This window comes from Quercus suber, unplaced genomic scaffold (genome assembly GCF_002906115.3).
Source record: "Quercus suber isolate HL8 unplaced genomic scaffold, Cork oak 2.0 scaffold_580, whole genome shotgun sequence".
Taxonomy (NCBI): Eukaryota; Viridiplantae; Streptophyta; class Magnoliopsida; order Fagales; family Fagaceae; genus Quercus; species Quercus suber.
In genome coordinates, this window is record NW_027070025.1 from 296,935 (window position 1) to 322,421 (window position 25,487).

At 33.6% G+C, this 25,487-nt stretch overlaps 1 long non-coding RNA gene across 1 annotated transcript; it reads right to left on the minus strand.

Moving 5' to 3' along the window:
- Window positions 1-2,262, minus strand: LOC112027114 (uncharacterized). Its single transcript, XR_002884430.2, has 2 exons — window positions 1,846-2,262; window positions 1-269 (listed from the first exon to the last, which is right to left on the minus strand). It is a non-coding gene; the product is annotated as an uncharacterized LOC112027114 (long non-coding RNA).
- Between the last annotated feature and the right edge of the window lie 23,225 nt (window positions 2,263-25,487).

Sequence of the window (25,487 nt, forward strand, 5' to 3'; positions counted from 1 at the left end):
TAAGATAATGCCAAAGCAAAATACTTCCATTAAAAACAATTTTTGAATCATACAAGTGGCTACTAAAGGTAAATGTTGAAATTTCTACGTATATCCAAAACATATATTTTTCTACAAGCTTTCACCAGAATGGTAGAACTTTTATATAGAACTTATACAAGAGTGAGAACATTTGGTCTACACTAACATAAAACAATCTAAAATTTAGCACTAATCCCCCTCCACCTTCAGTAGCTGCCTTTTTCTCGCTCTCGGTGATAGCATCCAACCTAACAAAAGAACAAAAAGTAATTTCAATGATAAACATGTATCAAAATTTCAAACTAATAGCAGGCACAACTGAAGCTATACGATCACTATCACTACTAAATAAGTAAGTTTGTTGAGGGTTTAGCTAAGGACCTTCCATCTTAAGAACTCAGCTAAAGGACCAAAATTAAAAGTGAAATACAAGGCAGATCATATAGTCTGAATGTTCAAGAGATACTTTTAATTTCTTCATAACAAATGACAAAATATAATAGCTGCATAGCCCAAATTTAATGGGAGCAATCAAACAATAACAAATGTATTTTGCATTAAGGAGAAGCAAAGATGAGATATTCAACAACTAAAAAAAAATGCACCAAAAAAAATTACGCTCCAATAATTGAAAAGGGGGCCAAGGCAAGCTCCAAGGTATTTAGTGGCAAATGCTGGTGAAAATTTTTTGGCATGAATTTGATTTCAAGGCAAGCCAATTAAATTCACAGTATGCTTAAATGTTTAAAGCTTCTGTGCTGGACAACAACACCCCCCTACCCCACCCAAAAACAAATAATAATAATAATAATAAACCAAACCTTACACAGAATCACCCACACTATTACATATGTAAGTGCCCTATAAACGATAATCATAAATTACAAAATAGCTCTAGTGAAATGTACCTTAAAAGAGAAATGTAATTGAGACAGAACACTTTTCCACACATAATATACATGTTGGAAGATATTAATTAATATGATTCTAAGAAACCTTTTGTTAGCAAAAGGGAAGAAAGGAATATTATTTTGGCTGTCAGGTGCAATAACAATCAATGTCCAGCAATAATATAGTTTTGAGTCTTAAGGCACAAGGTAGTAAGCAAAGAAAGAGGAGGTAAAATGTGAGTGTGTGTGTATATATATCCTCAAGTAGATTCCTAATGCCTATAGGTAATTAGGAGATAATATGTAACTGGACTGAGCAGGGTTCTAAATAAAGCATAAATTGTCAAATGTCCAAGCTATGAACCTGAATGGTTTCTAAATAGCAGATTTATGGTTAATTTAACATAACAGATTTATGGTTAATTTAACATAATAAAGCACACCAAACTCTCACATGCGCACGTATGAGTCAAAAACCCAAAACCCAGCTCATTAATATAATCAGTTGTGTCACCATAAACAATAACAAAAAAACCTTCATTTGGGTACCTCTGAATTATTCTTAAAAGAAAAAGAAAACTAAAAATTTCAGAAATAAAGCAATTAAAATAAACACAACATTAGATTCGCGAAAGCTCTGATTACCACCTACGAGCATTCACATAAGTCTCAACAGCATTTTAGATAAACAAACCCAAGAGCCGCAATTTTTCAAACCCAAGCAGATCTTGTACTAAAAAAGGAGACCCAATCACCAAACAAAACTCTAAAGGATTTAGTCACTTATAAAAGGCAAATAAAAAGAGAAAAAAAAAAAAGAAAAATAAAAGAGAAAAGACAATAAGGAGAAAGAGAGGAGGACCCGGTGACCACCAGTGGTGGTGACACCGGCGATAGCACCTCTAGCGGTCGAAGGAGAGAGACAAGAATGTACCGGAACTACCGCCGGTAGTGGAGGTGTGGGACGCGGTGGCTGCTAGCTGTAGCCATGCAGATTTAGCAATGGTGTGAGAGAGTTTTTGAATTTTGGGTAGAGAAAGATTTGAAGAAGGAGAGAGCTTTTTGATTTTTTTGAGAGGAGAGAGTTTTTTTTGACCGGCTAGTGAGAGTTAAGAGTTTACCTTGAGTTTTTTTTGTCTGGTTGAGTTAAACCCCGGTTAAGTTAAATTTTTAAATGACATGTCCAGTTTTTGAGCGTTAATCATTTTGGACAAAATCGGGACCGTGTACTGGAGCCACTCCATTTCAAAGAGAAATGGAGAGGATTCGTATCCCAAATGCACACTTTATCCCTTGGTAATTATATTATGACAGGAAGGAAGTAGAATGGGTCACGGAATTGTGGGTCATGGGATTTGAAACACACTGTGGGCTAATGCATGCATGTTCCCTCTTAGTGGACAATTAGATTTGGGACAAAATATGTCCCACCATGGCCATGGGAAGGGTCACATTTTTGGGTCCATTGGAATTTATTGGGTGATATTTTAGTAGCCTGCTCACGTGTTTCAAAATGGTCCATTTATTCACATTTTCGCATGAATGGCACCTCAACTTACACGTGGCAAATTACCATTGTCTTGAATGCTTTAGCCCATGGACTTGTTTATTTTAAGAGTTGGATCCATGGACCTTGCACAAACTAAATTTGGTCATAAAATCTTGGACTAGTAACCAATACCTCATGGCCCACTAAAAATATTGGGGATTCACATCCAAAATAAGAAGTTTGAATATGTTAAGCTTAAGTTCTAGTGATAATTCATAATTGACATCTTTTAGGGTGCCATAAGTTTGTGATTTGAAACTCATCTCCCTCCACTATTTATCTCTACAATCTATATATATATATATATATGTTAAGCTTTACTTGACCACTAAAAAAAAAAATTGTTAAGCTCTACATCATATTCAGAGGGGAGGGATGAAAGCGATTACTTCTTGTTGTGTAGCCTTTAACCCCTAAATAAAGAATATCTTAAAATTAAAAAGGACACTCTACATAGATTTTTGGACAACTGTAGATACAATTGTGTAATTTCTTAAATTTGCACATGATGTCTTTCAATTAAATTCACCCACTTGTTCATTATCCAAATAATAATAATAATAATAATAATAATAATAATAATAAAATTCATTCACTTTTTTATATGAATAAATTCAATAAAAAAATATTTTATTTTGTAGGAACAATTAAAATTTGACTATATATCATTTATCAATAAAATCACCTGGTTAAATTTAATTGAAAAACCTTAAAAATTGTAATAGAATTTTACTCTAAATTTTAATATTTGAAATGCACAGAACATATACACGTTTACAAAATCGGCCAACCTGGGTTTAAGCCACTTTTTGGTAAAAAATCAAATGGACTATTCCAGAGGCGGACCCACGTTAGGGAAGAGGGGGGCCATGCCCCCCCCCCCCCCTCAAAAATGAAAAAAAAAAAAATATAGCACTATATACAAAAATTTCCACTAAAAAATATATTTTTGGCTCCCTTCCTTCAAAATATTTACATTTTAACGCATGAAAACTAAAAAGAAAACTGCAACATTCTTTTGCCCATTGCATATTGATCCAAAAATATGAAACCCGTAGAAACTATGATCAAATGTGTGCAGTGGATAGTAATGCTTGTTTATAGGTTCATTTTTATGAATTATTAACTATTTTTAGAAAATATTTTATTAACATTAATGTTGTTGTAGCTTGTGGGGTATGTTTGTTTGGTTTATTTTTTGGACTAAATTTTGAAACGATAGAGCTATATAATAAGGAAATAACGAAACTTTTACTTGAATTGTTGATGATGGGAAAATTATCTATAATATTTGATTTTTTTAAAGAGAAAAAATTGCAAATAATTTGAAGCTAATAATGCAGCATTGCCTCTAGTGTTGATGTCCCAATTTGTGAAAATTTCAAACAAAATTCCAAAAAATTACCACCAATTAAATTAATATTCAATCCAAATTGTGAATATATGAGATTATAATGTTAATGAACGTGATGAAATTCAACAAAGCTTGAGTAGATGTTAGTTTTGATTTTTATAAAAAAATTTGGGTTTATACTTTGGCCCCCCTCAACTTCGAATTCTGGTTCCGTCCTTGGACTATTCAAAAATAAACCCCCCCAAATTCTTATAAAACACAATTGTTATAGTGGAGCTGAGCCAAATATTACAAATTCAAGTCTTTTCATTTAACTTATGGTTGGTTGGAGGTGTTTTAGGAAGAATTGAAATTAAATAGGGTAATGAGAAGAAGAAAAATTGCCATTTTTTTTTTTATTGGTTTCATATGGGGGAAAAAATGTTGGAAGGAAATGGAGTGGGGTCCAAAGTTTTTCTATTTGGCTCCACAAATCTTTTTCTTTCCAAAATTGTGAGAAACATTGAGGGGCATAAAATTTCAAGATTATCCTCCTTTTGTTGATCCTTTTGGTTTAAACAATATGGGCATAGTAGTAACTATCATTCTATATATCATTCCACTTTTCCATCTTCTCTACTAAACACATATGGTGAAATGCATATATATTTTCTATTCTCTTAACATATTTTCTATTCTCTTACTTTTTCACCGTCTCAAACAAATAGAGCATAAATTTATTTCAAACACAAGTTGAGCCTAAGCTCATTACCAATTAAATTAAATGATCAAACTTGGTTCATTTTTTTTATTGAACAAGCTCAAGCATAAGGTCATTACTTTATTAAATTAATTATTCTTTTCACTTATATAGTTAACACCATGACAATTTTTTTTTTTTTTATCTATTCACAAATCTATGATAATAATTAATAACTAAATATAATTAAAAGGTTTCATTCAAGTTGCACTAAGTATGAAATTTGACAAATCCATTTTTGGATTACATTTTTGTCTTATACCCTCCATGTTGCAAAATTTCAAAATTATCAAAGATCAATAACCATGTCATCTATAATGTTTAAATTTCAAGATTTTTTTTTTTTTTAAATTATTAAAAAAAAAAAAAAAAAGAAGCTTATGGACCAAATAGTAAATAATAGCCAATTTTCTTGAAATTAATTTTAACATCCATGTTAAAAACATAGTGAACATATAATTTAATAATAAGTTTGTTAAAATTCACAAAATATATATATATATATAATATTAATTAAAATTACAATAGGTATAAATTGAACTCAATTGTAATTGAAATTTTATTATCTAATCATGTTAATCAACTAAAATGATTTTTGTTTATGAACTCATAAAAATTATTCTACTTTTATCCTTTGCAGAGGAATATGAAATCTTATTTGTGCACCGTTTTTCATCCATTCTACTATAATTTCTCTTATACCAATTCATTACTTCAATAATTTCCTCTTATTCCAATTGAATCACAACTTCGGATATATACAAAGAAAAAGTAGTCACTATGCCTGTCTGTCCCATATTTATTCTAATACCATTATTATTTTTTTTTCACAAACCTTTTCCAACCTAGACAAGGAGGAGTTCTAGATGTACTCTTTTTTTCTCTCAGCAACGCAACCACAAATTTCCATGGATCCTAGAAGCTCATGAGTCATGAATCCTATTTTTCATGGCCAATTCAACCACAGATTTCCCATGTACTAGATCCACAAATAAAGAGACTTTACTCCTTGTGGTGCTTTCGATATGAGATATCTGCATATGCCAATATCGTATTTGAAGATATTGCAATCACGTGTAGTTCACATGCACGTAGGTCCATTGTGCATCCTACATGTCATGATACGTGCCAGCCGTTACATATCTTGATAATCAATGGTTCTGATATCGTCCACATGGAGTGCAAAAGTTCCGACAACTAATCAAATGTATAGTTTAATTACGCAAAAGTTTTTGTTGCATATTTGTATGTAGTAATTATTGCAAAATGGGTTATGTAATAGCTAAAGGAGAGTGACAAGTGTTTAAAGTACACTTGATCATATGCATAGCACATGACCTTTAGACACATGTTGCTTTTTTTTTTTTACTGCCACATAATCCATTATGTAGCAAAACCTTTCTATTTAATTACCATCACATATGGACAAATTCTTTTAGAATAATAGATATAATCTGTTGTAATTGGTGTGTAATAATAAATAACGCCAACAATAAATTGATGGAAAGATTATGTAAATCAAATTGCAAATTATCTCCTTGACTATTATCATATTAAAAAGTTAGGCTAAATGTAAGATTTACCTTCTGAGCTTTACCGAAATTCATTTTAGTTCTCTAATTTTTCTTTCATTCATTTTAGTCCTCTAAATTTTAAATTTATTTAATTAAAGTTTTTCCGTCAACTTTTATTAAATTTAAAAAAAAAAATAAGTTTGGAAAATATCTTTCAATCTTTAATTGATTTTTTTTTTAAACATTTGAAGAAAATTTAGAAAATTGAAAAATTAACCACAACGTATAACAAAAATTGATGAAAAAGACCTAATTAATTGAATAAACTTAAAAGTTAGAGAATTGAAATGAATGAAAACAAAATTAAAGTACTGAACAAAATTTTGGTGAAATATAGAATATTGTGAATTTTGCAATTTAGCCTAAACTCTGCTCATATCCTAAAGAAATCAAAAAATCACTTACAATCAATGAGACTGATTTTGAGGACTCGCCCTAGTGATTTGCTCTAGCCTAGGGCATGAAAATCTTAACAATTTGGTTTAGGTGGGATCAACCTAAAGACAGTGTGATCCAGTAATGTGGCGGAGACAACTCCATCACGTGTGGCTTTGTGTGGGACTGCCATGTCTCTTCTCGCCCTGTCTAAAGCAAAGGAAACATATGCTCGGTTGGGAAGAAACATTTACTTTAATTTATTGGGGTTTGAAATTTTTTTAGATTACCTGCAGGCCATTATAATATATATAAGCATATTTACTTGGCACCTTAATTTTAAAAGAGAAATATTACTCTTGTGGATATGCAGTCATGCCTAACATGTTCTTTGTTGACCAATTGCTTGGAGAACACCTATAATACGAGGCCGAATCACTTTATATAATTGGGTATATGCAGCTAATATAATTGGTGATATAGGTTTATAATTGTGTTTTGGAATCAAGTTTATTTTGCACTACCAAATCTTTCATTGATTCACTCCCATGATCCTGGTGATTATTTCAAAATTGACATAAGAGACCTAAAATATTTAGTCATTCTTGTCTAAACTTTTAGATATATTTCAAATTAATGAGATGCATTTTGTTCTTGGGTCATGATCATGTATTATTATGCACAATAAAAAGAGTATTGAGGTGGATCAAATTTTAATTGGACTGAATTTGCATTAGTTGGGTCTATCTCGAAAAGAACTCAAACTATAATAGGATTTGAAGAAGCTTGTGCTTGTTAACAGGAGCTTAAGCCTGTTATTAATAATAATTTCCATGGTTTCCTCCAATGGGACATAAGAGTGCACATAAATATAATAGAATGAACCAGAGCAAAACCCGCTGTCCAATATCTTCTTAGTCGCCTATAATATTTTGGACACATACCCTAATTATGGGCTGTGTGGACCTACCAAATTTGGAAGTCCTCCATCCAGTTGTTAGTATAAAATTATTCACAGTTAAAACAATATAATACTTGAGGTTCAAGCATAAAATAAACTATCAAAAACTAGTAGGTGAAGCACACACTTTTAAGTGTTTTGGACAGCAATTTGGCAAATAACCTAAATAAAGTGCACCATCAAATTAATTAATAAGAGCATGTGCTTAAATGCTTATGTTTAGTTATAGTAAACCTAACCATAACACACTGTCTTTTTGTTCAGTTATAGTAACCCTAATAATAATAAGACAATTTATTTTTTTATATAAATCTTGTTTCTCTATAAGCTTTGTCTTTCTACTTATCCTAATAAAGCACGACTAAATCTTTTTTCTGATGCTCTATCACATGCATGGAAGCATGATCATGTGCATGTACTAACATTGTTTAGTCTTTTATTTATTTGTTCCAAACATCAATCATGCACCTTTCCATGATTATGCCTAAACTGTTTTTCAATGTTCTTCACAATTCATCAAAGCTTAGTGATTACGTAAGATTTAAAAACAGATTTTATAATAATTATATAACATTAAGTTTGTGTGTGTGTATGTGTATATATATATATATGTGTGTGTGTGTGTGTGTGACAGGTTTGTAAGTTATATGTTCATAATAGAGGTGCTAGCAAGCATTGATAATCATAAACAATATTTAGGTTGATCATTGTGTACTAATCCATTGGACTATGCTCATTTTCTAGTTGCAGTCATCTATCCAACTTATTAAAGATTCTTGAGTTATACCCAATATCTTTTTGTAAGCAACTTGTTGAAATTATGATATTTTTATATCTGTTCGGATCGAGTAGTAACGAATTGGGGAGCATAAACAAATATCATTCACCAATTTAGAGAATTTAATTTGTCCATCTCTATTTCTCAGCAAAAAAAAAAAATATATGGCAAATCAATCACAGGGAGGTGGTATTAATTATGTATATCATATTGTATACAACATCCTTTTATGAGAGGTGGATTTCACATTTATACAGTGCGGTCCATGTAAGAAAATATTGTATACAACATGTTACACAAAATAATAAATGAATTACAGAACAAACTAAAGTTTTTTTTTTTCTTTGTAAAGAGTTGGCTTATATGCACTTTATGTTGTACAGGACTGAAATCTAAAATGATGAAAAAGGACGGCAACTTACAATTTCAATAAATGTAACAATTATCAATCGATACAATTGATCAATGAATACAATTCTACACAAAAGTTTATATATATATATATATAAATGATTTGATGTAGTGTTTGTTTTGGAATAGCTTCTCTAACTTTTTGCTGAAAACTTTTTGCTAAAAATGTGCTAAATTATACTTGTACCATGAAAATTTTTGAAAATGTAAGAAAATAGGAGAAAAAGTAAAGTGTTAAAAAGGTAGTTAAAAGTTAAAAGCTGAAACTGATGCCAAATAGATTTGTAATCTCTCACCATTGAATAAGCAAGTTATTATATATTTATATATATAATTACATTATAAAATATCAAGAGAATCAATTTCATAGCAGGGACTGTTTCAATTTGGATAGGGAAAAAATATTTCTGGTTGATACCGTATAATGTTTTAGAATTACCATTGTGTGTGTATTTATTTATGTAAGTATAAATTTATTAATTTTTATCTTTCACAACATAAAATTTTAAATTCATATATTTTATAAGCCTAAATAATAGTCTAAGTATATTAACAAATATATTAACTTAAATAACATTTTTTTTAAAATCAAATTTTAAATGTTATTTACCTTTTTTTTTTTTTTTTTTTATTGTACCGGCCTAAACACCCCAAAGAGCCCTGGTATAAGCCAGCACAATCTGATTTTTTTTTTTTAGTAGAAAAGTATTGGTATTTGTTTAATAGCTGTCATAATATATTTCTCTAATACGGTATTGACTTCCTTGTAACATATACAACAACGTATAATTAAAAACTTAAAATACAAAAATACACATTTTATACATGATACTTCCCTTCAAGCTGAAGCTCAAGTTGAAGAATCATTATAGGACAGCTTCGACTTGTCACAAAGAAACATGAAATCTGATCTTTGGTCATTAATTTGCAATCTAATCTTTGTTTGGAATTGAACAAACTTATAAATCCTTATGAACAACAACAACCCTGTCACAAAAAAAATGAAAATCTATCTGAACATGTTTAGTGCATTCATTAAAAACCGAATTGGAAGTGAGATACGTAACTCCAGTGTTGTCACTCCAAAGGGTAGGAGGTTGGATAGTCATACATCTTTCTGGCTTTCAAACCCAACCTGTGCTGGATGCCACAGAGAAAAGTCAAAGTTCTTGATACTCATCTTTGAACTCTGCTCGAGGAATATATCATCATGTTGTAATGTTGAGTCAAATCCTCTGTTAATATCAAATTACTTTTAGAAGAGAATCTCATATGGTAAATTACCAGTTTTGCCTTTAGTGTATGGTAGGTAATTGGAGATGGAATTCTATATTATCCAAACCTTGCAAACGGTTTGGGTTGATTGAGTTCGGGTCAAATGAGGTTTGCGTCAGAAATTTATTGGACTAAAACGAGTTGTCATTCTTATAAACCTTATTTGTACTTTGACAGATTGAGTCAACCCGAAATGACACTTATTTTTTGCACATTCAAAATAAAATCTTTAGGGTTCATTTGGTAAGAGATTTCTAGGAATATTATTTGTAGTTTTTGAAAACACGTGTAGGTAAAAAATTGTGTGAAATATTTTTTAAACACTGAAAATTGTTGTTTAAATAACAATAACAAATGGGTCCTTAATATTTCTAACGTCTTTTTTCTTATTCCTTTAATACAAATAAACGAAAAAAAAAAAAAAAAAAACAATTAAATGTGAAAGTTGAATTATAGAGAAAATCCTTAAATTTATGATCTGAGTAATTCTAGTACTCTACTAGTCTAATAATTATCATCACTAATGAAGAAAACATGTATACATGTTATACATGAAACATAAAATAAGGTCAAAATCTCCTTTATATAAGCTAGGTATGTTTTGAATTAGCCTTTTGCTAAAAGTTGGCAAGATAATAGTTGTGCTAAAAAAATAGAGGCTCCATCGCATGAGTATATAAGAGAGATTTTATGAGAAAAACCTACTAGTTTGTATCCATATATATGGTGTGATCAAAGATTTAAACCACAAAACCAATCGACCTCGTGCGGTATAGTGGTATTTAAACTTTCTCGGTAATCCTTGGAGTCATGGATATGGTTTGTATGAAAGGTATTTAAAAGATAAGAGTTGAGGTGCATTGGAGCTAATTATGAAGTCATGTGGTTATCTATAGGGTGTAGAGTTTAGAGTCATAGGTATGTTTCAGGTTGTTAGACTTCTATTCTATTAGAGTATCTACATTGGTGGAGCTATAATTTTAGCTATTTAGCTCCATAAAAAAAGTTACTTTATTTATTTTACCTTCTCATTTTATAAAATACTCAATATCAGTGGTTTTATTTTAACTTTCAACACAATAAATATTCCAAAGAACATACATACATACCAATTTACATCAACTGCTAACAAAATTCACGTTCACTATGTTCTAGTAGGATTTAAAATCTCCATACACACACCAATTAGATATTTCACAACACTCAAACCAAAGCATCACAAAACAGCTGAATAATTAATTATAATTTTGATTTAAATGATCATTTAATAAAAAATACATGCAAAAAATCTCACCCAATGCAAAGACCACTCACACACTGGTACTCACACTACACTGCCAAAAAGCATGATTTTATCAATCTTATAACTCTCTAATCACAAACGAAACTTCAACAAATTTAGGATCTTTTCAATAAAGACCCAAATGCAAACACACACACATTAGTAAACAAAGCAAATTGAGANCTAGAACATAGTGAACGTGAATTTTGTTAGCAGTTGATGTAAATTGGTATGTATGTATGTTCTTTGGAATATTTATTGTGTTGAAAGTTAAAATAAAACCACTGATATTGAGTATTTTATAAAATGAGAAGGTAAAATAAATAAAGTAACTTTTTTTATGGAGCTAAATAGCTAAAATTATAGCTCCACCAATGTAGATACTCTAATAGAATAGAAGTCTAACAACCTGAAACATACCTATGACTCTAAACTCTACACCCTATAGATAACCACATGACTTCATAATTAGCTCCAATGCACCTCAACTCTTATCTTTTAAATACCTTTCATACAAACCATATCCATGACTCCAAGGATTACCGAGAAAGTTTAAATACCACTATACCGCACGAGGTCGATTGGTTTTGTGGTTTAAATCTTTGATCACACCATATATATGGATACAAACTAGTAGGTTTTTCTCATAAAATCTCTCTTATATACTCATGCGATGGAGCCTCTATTTTTTTAGCACAACTATTATCTTGCCAACTTTTAGCAAAAGGCTAATTCAAAACATACCTAGCTTATATAAAGGAGATTTTGACCTTATTTTATGTTTCATGTATAACATGTATACATGTTTTCTTCATTAGTGATGATAATTATTAGACTAGTAGAGTACTAGAATTACTCAGATCATAAATTTAAGGATTTTCTCTAGGGTAGCATTAGGAAGTCGAGCGGGGAGCTTGTAGTCCTTTTGTACGAACTTCAATTCTTTCATAGTGAATTCAGGTTAGCCTTGAGGATCGGTGGGTCAAATCCTCCCCAGGTTTTTACCGTGTGGTTTCCTGGGTGATCATATCTTGTGTTATTTATTTTCCGCTGCTTTATATCTTGATATGATTGTTTAGATTGTTTTAACCTAGAATTGCTTAATTTGACTAAGTAACAACTTGGCTAATTAATCTAGGCTACGCAATCTGTGTGTTTAAGGGGTCTAAAACCGTTCAGTTATCATGAACATGCATGGTTAAGTGATTACTGTCACATTATGAGTGTATTTTGATTTGATGTAATTTTCTTTTGTGTTCACAAATGGTTTGTTTTTTGCTAATTCCTTTTACATGAATATTTTTTGCAAATTTTCACTTGGAACATTTGGATTTTATTATATTTTCTCTCTTTTGTAGCTAAAAATTATTATTGAGCTATTGAGGTTTAGTTTTGGTTCACGTTTTGTTTGAATTGCTTGTCTATGTAATTGGTTCATAATAAGTACAATAAATAGAAATTAACTGGTTTGGCTTTAATACTGGCTTCTGCAAATGAAGGTTGAATAACATTAACATGTACCTTAGTCTGGATATTTTGAAAATTTCACCAAAATGATTCCTATCAGGTCCAGTCAAGTACCAACGAATTATACTGTATACCATTTCCCTTCCAACCAATCCATTGGATTTTTTTCCCCTTTAAACAAGTTAAATATACATAAACACACACATGCGCCCACACACACACATGTATAATTATTAATATGCTTTATTTTTAAAATAGTAGTTCTTTCTGTTTCAGTGCAATTTTATTGACTGAAGTGGTACTGATAATTTGATCTTATGAGCTTATGTCATTGACTATGTTTGTGTGTGTCTACCTATGTGTTCCAGTTGTATTCTTTTCTATTTTCCAGCTCCATGTCTTGCCTTTAACCATCTGTGATGGCTTCATGCTATGTCATAAGTTTTTGTGTTGTGTGCTGATTGAACATGTCCTAATTTTTTCCAGCCAATCTTTCAAAGGTATACACGGCCTGAGAAGGAATCAATGTCAGTCATTTTCTCTCCTATATAATGAAAGATCACTAGATCTGGTAAGAATTTCCTTTATAATAATAGTCATTCCCTTCCATTTCTATTATTTTTGGTTCCATTTGATTGATTCCATTGTCCTCTTAATACATCTTCTCTCCTTTATCCATGTCTATGAGGTTTAAGACTCTGTTTGTTGAAGTGGTTTCTAATCTGGTTTTGATTCTCCTGGACCAGATTTGAAAGGATAAAGATGAAGCTGATTAATCATGGTTTAGTGGTTTAAAAGCCTTAATTTCACGTAGTCATCACCAGAAATGGAGAACAGAATCAAGGAGTGATGAGATTCCTTCCGTAGCAAATAGTCCTAGAACATACACACGAAGAAGTTCTCCTTTGAATTCTCCCTTTGATTGTAATGAAAGCCTGTAGAAGGTAAAGTTATATTGATTAATAAGTGCGTCCGTTTTGAGTTGAAAATGTAGACTGAAAAAAAATCTTATTGTGCTCAATTCAGGATAGTGGAGATCACCTTTCGTCTTCATAGTCCGTATGAAAGCCCCCCAAGAATGGTCTGGATAAGGCATTGCCTGATCATGTGATATTGTATGATGTTCCTCCTAGAGGTTTCTTCCCTTCAGAATCTGCTAGTGTTGTAAATAGCGGAAGCTCTATCACCAAATTGACGTAGGAATGGGAATGAAGAAAACTTGACAAGAAAATAGACACAAGACACACACGAGAGAAAATCAAGAATTTTCATGGTTTGGCTTTTAGATTACATCTAACGGACCGCAAGAGAACAAATTTCACTAACAAATATGGAGATACAAAGGTGTACAGGTACTCTCACAATGCCCAAACCCCAATACACCCAAATTATTCTCTCACACAAATACAAAGTTATCTCAATACAAAAGTTTGGAACTCAATACAAAGTTTGGGGTTGCACCTAATACAAATAGAAGTTAATCTTGTGTTTATATATATAGATATATATATATATTTTAGTTAGTGGTAATATATTGATTAAATCTTTATTTATGTAGGTTGAGATTGATAAAAACTTGTTATTGTTCGGTGAAACTACAACAATACTTTTTATATAAATCAGGTTCTATTTCTCATTTGCTCTACACTTGAAAGTTATTTTTTATTTTAGTCTTTATATATATATTGCTTGATTAGAAATATCTACTAAAAAATATGCATCTGGATATGAAAAACTTAAAAAAAGAAAAAAAAGAAGAAAAATTAATTGAGTCTCAAAAAGGATCAATTGATAAATTTGTTATTAGTAATAAACAAAATATAACACAAAATTTAAATGAAAATATCACAAATGAGTAAGAAATTCACCAAAAAGAGTTAGAAGATAATAAAATGATACAATTGCAAGATGAACGGTTTTAGACCCCTTAAAACACACAGATTGCGTAGCCTAGATTAATTAGCCAAGTTGTTACTTAGTCAAATTAAGCAATTCTAGGTTAAAACAATCCAAACAATCATATCAAGATATAATGCAGCGGAAAATAAATAACACAAGATATGATCACCCAGGAAACCACACGGTAAAAACCTGGGGAGGATTTGACCCACCGATCCTCAAGGCTAACCTGAATTCACTATGAAAGAATTGAAGTTCGTACAAAAGGACTACAAGCTCCCCGCTCGACTTCCTAATGCTACCCACCAGTAGAACTTCCTGACACGACCACGCGCAGGCTCCGAATCCACGGACTACTTCTTTCTTGAATTCCTCAATCAGCTACAAGCTCCCCGCTTGCTTTTCTTTTAAGTTCCAATGGTTGCAACAGTAATGATCTTCAAGATGTTGAAATAATCTCCACCATGAAAACCCTAAGTTTTGTGTAAAGGAAAGCTCCTCAAAGATCTCACACGAGATTCACACAAAACAGCAATGTATGAGCAACAATACAATATGGACAACCTTCAAAAACGTGGCTAGGGTTTTATTTATATACCTAGGGTAAAAACATAAAACCCTAAACGTTTAATGAAGTAGGGCTGAGTTGGAAATTCTGCAGAAAATTCAACCTGTGCGATTTTCGATCGATCGAGTCTATTCTTCGATCGATCGAGCCAGGCCGAAAGTCCCAAGTACTTCTGCAGCCACTCGATTCCAACTTTACAATATTAAACCAACTTTGAGCAAGTCTAAATAAGACTAAATACAATGTTTTGATCATGGTTTGCCAACATTACAAATTAGAGTTCTAAATACATAAAATCCTAAGACCTTAGAACCTAACAAACTCCCCCTTTGGCAATCCGTGACAAAACCCTAATTAACAGCTCAAAGTTTTACAAATAAAAAGCCCTTTACAAAGATAATGCTCATAAAATTCAATTCAGCCTAACTACTATCCATAGTTGCAAGTGTAGACAGCAGCTTAGTTGAATCAACCTGTATAATCCTGAAATACTCAACAAACGCATAAACGCATGTGTGACAGTAAAGAGTAAAACAACAGGTATAACATTCTTGTAAGATCCACACAACACAAAATAAAGACATATAAAAATGAACAAGTCATAAATATAAATCAATACGCAGTGAATCATAAAGCAACAAGAATCAATAAAAAATATCATGTATATCAATCAATGTTACTCCCCCTAACATGAATATCCCCAAAAATGATATACAAAGTGAAGCACATAGATACAATCTAAAAACTCCACAAGCTCCTCTAAAAAAAAAAAAAAAAATCTCCCCCTAACAACAAAAACTCTACTACAAGTCAAAACTCCACTCCCCCTTTTTGTGACGGAATGCCAAAGGGCAATCACAAGTCGCCATCAAAAGGAGGTGGTGAGGGTGAATGAAGACGCGCAAGATCAGCTCGGAGAGCACGCATCTCATCCAGCAAGTCCACCAAAATCTGACCATGAGCCTGCTGAACAGTCATGACAGTCTCCAAAGTACGACGAACATCAAAGTCGGCCGAAGGAGATGGAGGAACATCAGCAGCAGCAGCATCATCACCAACTGGAATAGGAATATCCTCACCAGCAAGACCTGCAGAAGAAGAAGGAGGAGGTGCGCTACTAGAGGGCTCAGATCTAGGGTGTTTAGAACCAGCTCGAAGATGAGCGGCCCTCTGTCTAAGAAAAGACGCACCTAAAGGACCTATCACATGGACGGGCTCAGAGGAAGGAAAGTCACTAAGACCAAGATAGAGAAGAATCCTATGAATGAAAATAGGATGAACAAGAGCATGAGCAGTAGATGAACTCCTATAAACTTCGTTCAAAGAACGAAGAAAAAGATGGGGAAAACTAATAGGAGCATCAGTAACAAGAGCGTACAGAAATACACACCTCTCAAGAGGAATGGTGTGAACATGGGAAATAGGCCAGATCGAATGACAAGCTATCCGAAAGAACAGATAGTGCAACCCAGAGAGCTCAGCAGAAGTGATCCGAGGATCAGAACCCCACTGGACAGTAGTACCAGTGACGTATGACAAAACATCGCTAATCTCGGGAGACTCATCATAAGGATAGACAGGATGCTGGACCAAAGGTACCCCTAGAGCATCAGCCACTACCCGAGGAGTAATGGTGTACTCTACGCCTCGTATCCAACTCTTAACTAGAGTGTTGGAATCATAGACGCGGATAGAGATGTTCGAATAGAACTCTCTAATCAAGGCAGAAGGTGGAGGAGGATCAGAAACATCCACCAAGGGTAACCAACCCCGACGCTCAAAATTTGCCCTAATGGCAGGATCAAGCTCATCTAATAGCACAGAACGCTCAGCCCAAATCTTTCTCTTAACGGTCAGTTTCTCAAAAGTCTCTTGGTTTTCCTCACTCGGAAACCTCTCACTATCAAAGGATGGAGGGGGTGAAGGAGAAGGTGAGGGAACACTCCTACGGGCTCTAGTTTTCCTAGGCATAGTGCTAAGGAAAGGACAGAGACACACAGAGAAAAACACAAAGAAACAAGAGAAAACAAAACCAAGGGCAGACTGCAAATTAGCACAATAAATAATATAGAACAAAAATCTATATGATGCATGAACAATAACATGTTGTGATGCATGATCTAAATGCAGTGACAAATTAAGTTTAATTGAGAGTAATTGGACAAAATTGGCTTGAACAAGGAATTTCTATCAAAAATCCCAAAATTTGAAAAACCACTTGAAAATTTTGTAACAAATTGATGAATTAAGCATTACAAAACACAGCACATAGATTATAATGCTTAATTACACCAACACAACAAGCCAATTTCATCAAATTCTATCCAATTTAACAAAAGCCCCAATTCGGATCAAGAACAAACCCTAGAATTTTCAATTTTTCACAAAACACAAAATTGATCAAATTAACCACCAAGGATCATTAATATAATGTGTCCCCACAAAAACCCAATGATCAATTTCATAAAATAAGGTTTGAATCAACCGAAAATCCACAAAGAATAAAGTCCGAAAATTACCCTTAAATGCATGGATTTATGCATGAAATAATGAAAATAACATCAAAAGGAAGGGCAAAAGAGTCTTACCGGCTTGAGGAAAGAGAGATTTTGCAAAAACAACGGAGGAAAACGACAAAAATCTGAACTGTGGAGTCTTGCCAACGCGGAGAGAGAGAAAAAGTTTGAAAAAGGTTTGAATAGAACCTTTGAAAAAGTCAGAACTGAACTTTTAAAAAGCTTTTCCACGATATTCGATCGATCGAAAATTACATTCGATCGATCGAAAAGCACAGTCATTTTAAGACAAATGAGAGCACTTTTTCGATTGATCGAAAAACAGGTTGGATCGATCGAAATGGGCAGAGGCTCACTAAATTTTGGAAAAATCACAGTTTTTGAAAGACACAAGCCGAATTTTGAAAATAACTCCTCAAAGCATTAAATTGAAGAAACAAAATGCATGAGTATGAGATGGAATGCTTTTTCAAAAACCCAAAATTTTGAACCCAATATTCTTAAACAAATTGCAATCAAACTCCCATTGAATTTTCTCAAGCAACAAATATGTTGTGCATAAATCTCAAGATATTTTCAAACTTGGTTGGTCAGACCAAAAACACACACTAGCATGTACAGTGTTTAACAAAGAGTAACTTGTGTCGTGTGTGATACTAGCAAAAACTTGAGATACATGTGAGGTGATATGTGAATAGCAATCAATCACAAAGTCTACACAATTCATCACATAGAATTTAAAAGAGACTATCACCTAAAGAGTTACATCCTATAACTCCCACATCTCCTAGAACAAAAGCTTGCAATCATGTAAGTTTCTTGCATTTTTGCCTCTTATTTGTATGAGATGGCATTCAGCCTAATAGTACACACCGGTTTGAATTAAGTGAATTGGCATCAAGCCTAATAGTACACACCAGTTTTAATTTAATTTGAGGCTACACCTTATGTTCTTTTTGTGCATGTGCTACACTTTCTCGAGCACAGAATCTTATGATATGCACTAAGGTGTTCATGATTGGCTAGTGAACAGTGGTGAGATGGTTATTTATGCCTTTCTCAAAAGGATCAAGTCCGACAGTCAAATAACATGTGACTTCAAGATTAAGACAAAGTGATAAACACCATAAACATCTTTCCCACACAACATGCACTACAAAACTTCAACTAGTAAAGTGCAATAAATAAGCTTATCAAAGCTAAACAAGGTACATAAACATGTTATGTAAAGATAATATGGCCAATCCTTGATTATAAATCCAAGATATATAATACAAAACACAAAAATCTTTTTGGTTTTAACAAACTTTATAACCAAAAACAAAAAAGCACATATTATGCTAAATGAACAATGCAAATGCAATGCATGACAGTGCAAAACTAAGCTATAAAGGGTACACAAACAAGAAATATCAATTTCTTAATTAACCCTTGAGTACATGTACAAACTAGTACATACTCATTCAAAATCAAAAATAGCTTAGCACAAACTATTCAAGTTTCTCCACAATGTCAGGCATGTTCTAAATCAAGAGAGATATAACAATTCATGTAATCCTCAAAAAGAAAAACTAGACACAAAATAAAATATTTTTGTCTTTTTGAAATTTTTCAATGTTTTTGGATTTTTTTTTTAAAAAAAAAACAACCTAAAAAACAAAACAACCAAAAACAAAAAACAAAACATGTCCACAAATAATTGAAAGAATTAAATCAAGGACAAGTTAGCAACACTCACCTTGGAGAATCTTTTCTCACCCATTTAGCACGAGTATTCGGCTTTGTAGGTGAAAATCCATGAGAAGTAGAGTGCATTTGAGGAATTACACCAATCTTTTGAGAGAGACTGAAATCCTGCAAATTCCTTTCACAAACCAACAAGCTCAAATTTTTCAAAAGCATATGAAATAATTTATTTGAACCTATGGCAGGAGAAATATCATCACATATCCTAAATTGAAACATAGAATGCTTAAATTTTAATTTATGACAATTAGGACGAATGTGACCGGAGACACCACAAAAGTGACAAACAGGAACAAATTTAGGAACATCAGTATTCCTAATAGCAAATCTATTCTCAGATTTTGGTTTTTGCCTCAACAAAGAACAATTTGGTCTAATATGACCAACAACACCACAAAGGTGACAAGTAGGCACAAAAACAGATTTATTATGCTCTCTAACAGTAGGATTAGACTTAGGTTTAGAAACTTCAGCGTCTACATCAGAACTTTTACCTTTGTCTAACCTAGCAAAATAAGCCTTCTCTTTATTATTCCTCTTAAAAGGAGGGATATAAACTTTCTCAGTTTTAGGCTTAAGAGAAACAGAAACACTTCTGTTATCATCAACAAGTTTGGTATTAGACAAATTTTCCAATTTAGCTTCAGCCTCAGCTAACTTTTGTTCCAAACTTTTCATCTTCTCATCTTGAGAGGAAATTTGATTTCTCAAAAATTCATTCTTTTTATTAGACTCATCTAATCTCACAATCAAATCCTCTTTTTCAAGATTAGCCAATTTTAACTCTTCCTTGAATTTCTTAGAAATTTTCAAAGATTTAGATAATTCCTTACGAAGAGTTTCAAAAGCATCAAAAAAATCAACAGAAACAATAGTGTCCTTTTTATTCAAAACATCACAGGCATCAATAAAATCAGCAGAAGCATGAGCAGAAATATGATCAGAAAGACACTTCAAATTATCCATGACAACAGGGGTCAAGGATCAGCTCTTAGATCAAAAGATCTACAACAAGAAGAGCTACCTGCTCTGATACCACTTGTTGGAAATTTAGACCCCTTAAACACACAGATTGCGTAGCCTAGATTAATTAGCCAAGTTGTTACTTAGTCAAATTAAGCAATTCTAGGTTAAAACAATCCAAACAATCATATCAAGAATATAAAGCAGCGGAAAATAAATAACACAAGATATGATCACCCAGGAAACCACACGGTAAAAACCTGGGGAGGATTTGACCCACCGATCCTCAAGGCTAACCTGAATTCACTATGAAAGAATTGAAGTTCGTACAAAAGGACTACAAGCTCCCCGCTCGACTTCCTAATGCTACCCACCAGTAGAACTTCCTGACACGACCACGCGCAGGCTCCGAATCCACGGACTACTTCTTTCTTGAATTCTTCAATCAGCTACAAGCTCCCCGCTTGCTTTTCTTTTAATCTTCAATGGCAGCAACCTTGTTGATCATCAAGATGTAGAAAATATCTCTACCTTGAAAACCCTAAGTTTATGTGAAGGAAAGCTCCTCTAGGATCTCACAAGAGATTCACATAAACCGCAAATATGAGCAACAAAGACTTAGAGAGGTTTGGGTACAAAACCCTAAAAATAAAAGGAGGCACAAGAGGCACTCTAATCTCTCTCTTAGAAGTCCCAAAAACGTTCTAGGGTTTTCCTTATATATAGAAGTGTTTTACTTGAACCCCAAGACGTTTAAATAGAGTTTGGGCTGAACTGGAACTCTGCAGAAAAATAAATCTGTACGTGGTTCGATCGATCGAGTCTAATTTTCGATCGATCGAGCCTTACAGATTTAGTCCAATAAATCTGCACTCACTCGATTCCAGTTTTACAAATAAACATACTTTGAGCAAGCCTAAACAAGACTAAACAACCTGTTTTGATCATGGTTTGCCAACAATACAAATTAGAGTTCTAAATACATAAATTCCTAAATCTTTAGAACCTAACACAAGATAACAATGATGTTCAATTTTGCAATACAACAAATCTTGATAATGAATTTCAAAATAATTTAGAAGAAAATGAAAATAATGATGAAAGGCAATTTGCATCTCAAAAGGCAAGAAAAATATATTTTAAATGAAATATATTATAATATAAAAATATTAAATAAACATTAATTTAATTAATATATAAGTATAAAAAACCCCATTTTTAGTTCTCACCTTAGGCCCCAAAATGTTTAGGGTCAGCCGTAGCGGGTGCAGGTGTGGATGCGAGACTCGGCAATTTTTTAAAAAATAGGGTGCGGGTGCGATGGAGTGCGTCGATTAAAAAATTATTAAAAATATTTTTATTTATATTTTCTATATATTTCAAAGGCAAAAATATTTTTTTATTCTGGGAAAGCATGCAAACAACATCCTTTTCTATATGTTATCCTTTTTATTTCAAATATATTTTCAAAGGCAAGAAACACAAAACAAAACACAAAAGAAGCAACAAATATTCAGAATAAAATTGAGGAATGACAAATTTATGATGTTTGGACTTCATTCAAAGCCAATTTTGGCTGTTTTGGCATGATTCAAGGCCGATTTCGGCCGTCGGCCGATACAATCCAATTCAACAAATATGAGTCGATTCTGGATGAATTTGCCCGATTCAACGCGAATCGACTCAAATCGAAGTCGAGTCAACGTGAATCAAAGCTGAGTTAGCACAAATCTATAAAAAATAAATAAATAAATAAATAAATAGACGCGGCACCGACGTGCGGGCAGTTGTGTCGGTGGCCGCACCTCGCGTCGGACTTCGGTGCGGCACCCTCCCAGCTGCATTGGTGCTTCCTAGATCTTAGCATGCACCTAAAGCCACCCCTGTATATATTAACTTGTGTTGACAATGCATGCAATTTATGCAAATGAGAGAAGTGATCACATGCAAGAACTATTTGGCTTATGGTGCTTTTCCAATCAGCAATTCCATAATAAAATAAAATGTCTACAATCAATTCAAGCCATTTTCTAACAGCTAGTGGTTCAGTCCATTCTTTGTTATCGTGAGGCTCGGAGAGTACATGGCTACATGAAGGCAATGGCAACGGATCTTTTCGAGTTAATCCTAACATAAAATTAAATGAAATAATAGAGATTTGAAAATTTACCAACTCGAGTTCCAAATAAAGTTTACCGTAATACTTAGAACTCGGGTTTCAAAAATGTGCTACATAACTAAATAAATTTAGGAAGAAGCGTTCTTAGTACTTTTTTTTTTTTAAAGTAAATATTTGGCAACCAAAAAAAAAAAAAAAAACTTTTTTGGCATTTAAAAGTTTGAGATTATTTTCAAATTGACTAAAATATTTGGCAACCAAAAAAAAAAAAAAAAACTTTTTTGGCATTTAAAAGTTTGAGATTATTTTCAAATTGACTTTTATGTTTCAAAAATTTCATTTTAGTTCTTCATATTTGATTTCGTTTGGGTAATCTGCATATTTGGTCCCTAACCTTTACAGTGAATGTCAATTTAGTCCCTGACGTTTCAGATGTATCAGTTTAATCCTTAACCTTTTAATAATGTGTCAAAATAGTCATTGCCGTTAAGTGGTGGATAGAAAATGCTGACAAGACTAACAGACATTAAAATAATATTATTTTTGCCAAGTAAGTTGCCACGTGTCCTTTAATTTAAAAAAAAAAAAAAAAAAACCCACGACCTAATAATTTGGGAACTGAATCCATTGTGAGAAAGGAACGAAGGGGAAGGGGGAAGAGAGATTGGAGACTTTACGAGTGCTCAGGCAACCCACCCATCTACAGCAAAACTGATACAGCCACTAGGAATCAAAATTCTTTTTCTTAGAAAAATCCCGAAAAACTAAAACAAAGGTCCCAAATCCATTTTATATTTTCATAATTTATTTTAACAATAAAAACAATGATTACAGAATTAACAAACAATCCAAATGAAAACTGTTGTAAATTAGAATTAAACAAATAAAATAATCCTCAAGATACATTTCAAACGAGAATAGCAACTAGATATACCACTTTATATAAAAATAAAAAAATAAAAAAAAATTCAAAATCAAAACACGATCTAATAAAATAGAAATTTTGTGAAAGGCATAACAGTTGTTGGCTTATATGGAGGACACAGTCACATAGACATGATCTAGTAATATATTACTAAATGATTTTTCGGGCGCTTGATGAGTTGATTGAGTTTGTCGATGCGGATGATGAGATGAGTGATGGAACAAAGGAGCGTTGTGCTAAAGTGGTTAATGAATATAGAAGACAAGGATGGCGGCGATGAGGAGAGCATTGCACTAGCTTTGTGATGGGTGGGTCGCCGATCTCCACTCAGCCGACTCAGCCGAGCCTCTCCATTAGCTATATCAGCTTCGCCGTGTGTCACAGGGTCAAATTTTTCTTTTAAATTTTCTGCCTGTGATGGCACTAAGCCCCTAACTTTATCTCGGCCAACACCCCACACACACACACTGCAGCAATCACTTAGAACAGAATTATTAAGGAAATTTGCACACACAGCATACACAGTATTTACAGGGCACCAACCCTAACCTTTATTACTCAATATCAAGTACAAAGGAAGCCTGGAGAATACACACGAAATTATCTAAGCAAAATATACACTCTCTGCTATTGACAGCCCTAATAGCCTAGGATAAATATACAGAATAAATTGTCACAGCAATTACTGCCAAGTAACTGCCCCTATCCAGGACTTGCTGCCACATGTGGTCTGACTTAGGACACATTTGCCTGATGCTGTCTTGGTTTGCTTTCCACGTTTCCAGCCCCTACACAGCAGGTCTGATCATCTAGAAAGCCAGGAACTACCTGATAACTGCTAATAACTGCTGCTGCACACTCTGCACATGCCAGCCCATGTATCAACACATCATCATAGGGCCTCTGCCCATGCTTCAGCAACCCAAACCAATTGTTCCATCACGTTTTTAGAAGGCTTGGCCCCCTGCCCAAGCCCTTTTCATCAGCATCACAGCCCACATCACATGTCCATATGCAGCACACCAAGTTACTGCCATCAGCTCACTCACTCAAGTCCATGCATTCTGCCAGCACCAACCAGCCCAATGCCTTGCACAGCATATCATAATCACAGCAGCCCAGCACTGCCTTGCATTCAAGCCACCGAGCCCACACACAAAGCAACTATCAACCAAGCCACTAATGCCATGCATCATCACGTAGGGTCAGCACCACCTGCTGCTGCCCAACATCAAAATCTGTCACTGCCCACCATGGTCCTCCTCCACCATGGCCTTGGGGCATCATATGGAGTAAGGTGCCTCCACATGCTGCCCCTCATCATGCTCTTCATTATGAATCCAACAGGGAGACTGGGCTTGTCCCCCCTCAATGAACAGTTAGGAGCTTCACTAGATAGGCATGAGGAGCCATTAGTGTGTTGAGAAAACATTGAGCCATGTAACTGGCCTGATGTTGTCCAAGCACTCCAATTCCTCATGCCATCATCAACAACGTGTAAAGGTGCTAACAAACCACCCCCACTAGAAGAAGCCGACGTCCTCGTCGGTAGGATATCCTCAAATTCCTTTACCTGTTTCTCAAACTGCCACAACGTAGATGCTTTCTCCTAACTTGCTTCTGATTCAGCTGCCCCTTTCCACTTTACTAAGTAGAAAGTTATCATATTTCCTCCCTTTCGATAACCTGTCACCTTCTTGTCAAGAATTCTGTCCACTTCTCTATCAAACTGAACCATGACAGTAGGCGGGGCACGCCTTGCCTCATTCCTTGTAGGCTCATCTGCATCTCCATGATAAGACTTTAAGAAGCTTACATGGATCGTTGGGTGAATCTGCAATCTTTCTGGTAGCTTCAATTTGTAAGCTACATCACCAACTCTCTTTACAATCTCAAATGGACCATCATATTTAGGAATTAAACCTCTGTGAATTGCCTCACTTCTGAACTTTCTCCAAATCTGTGGAGTCAGTTTCAACAGCACCTTGTCCCCCACTTGGAACTCAAGAGGCCTCCTCCCTTTATCAGCATACTTCTTCATTCTCCTTTGTGCTTTCAACAAACTATCTTGCGCC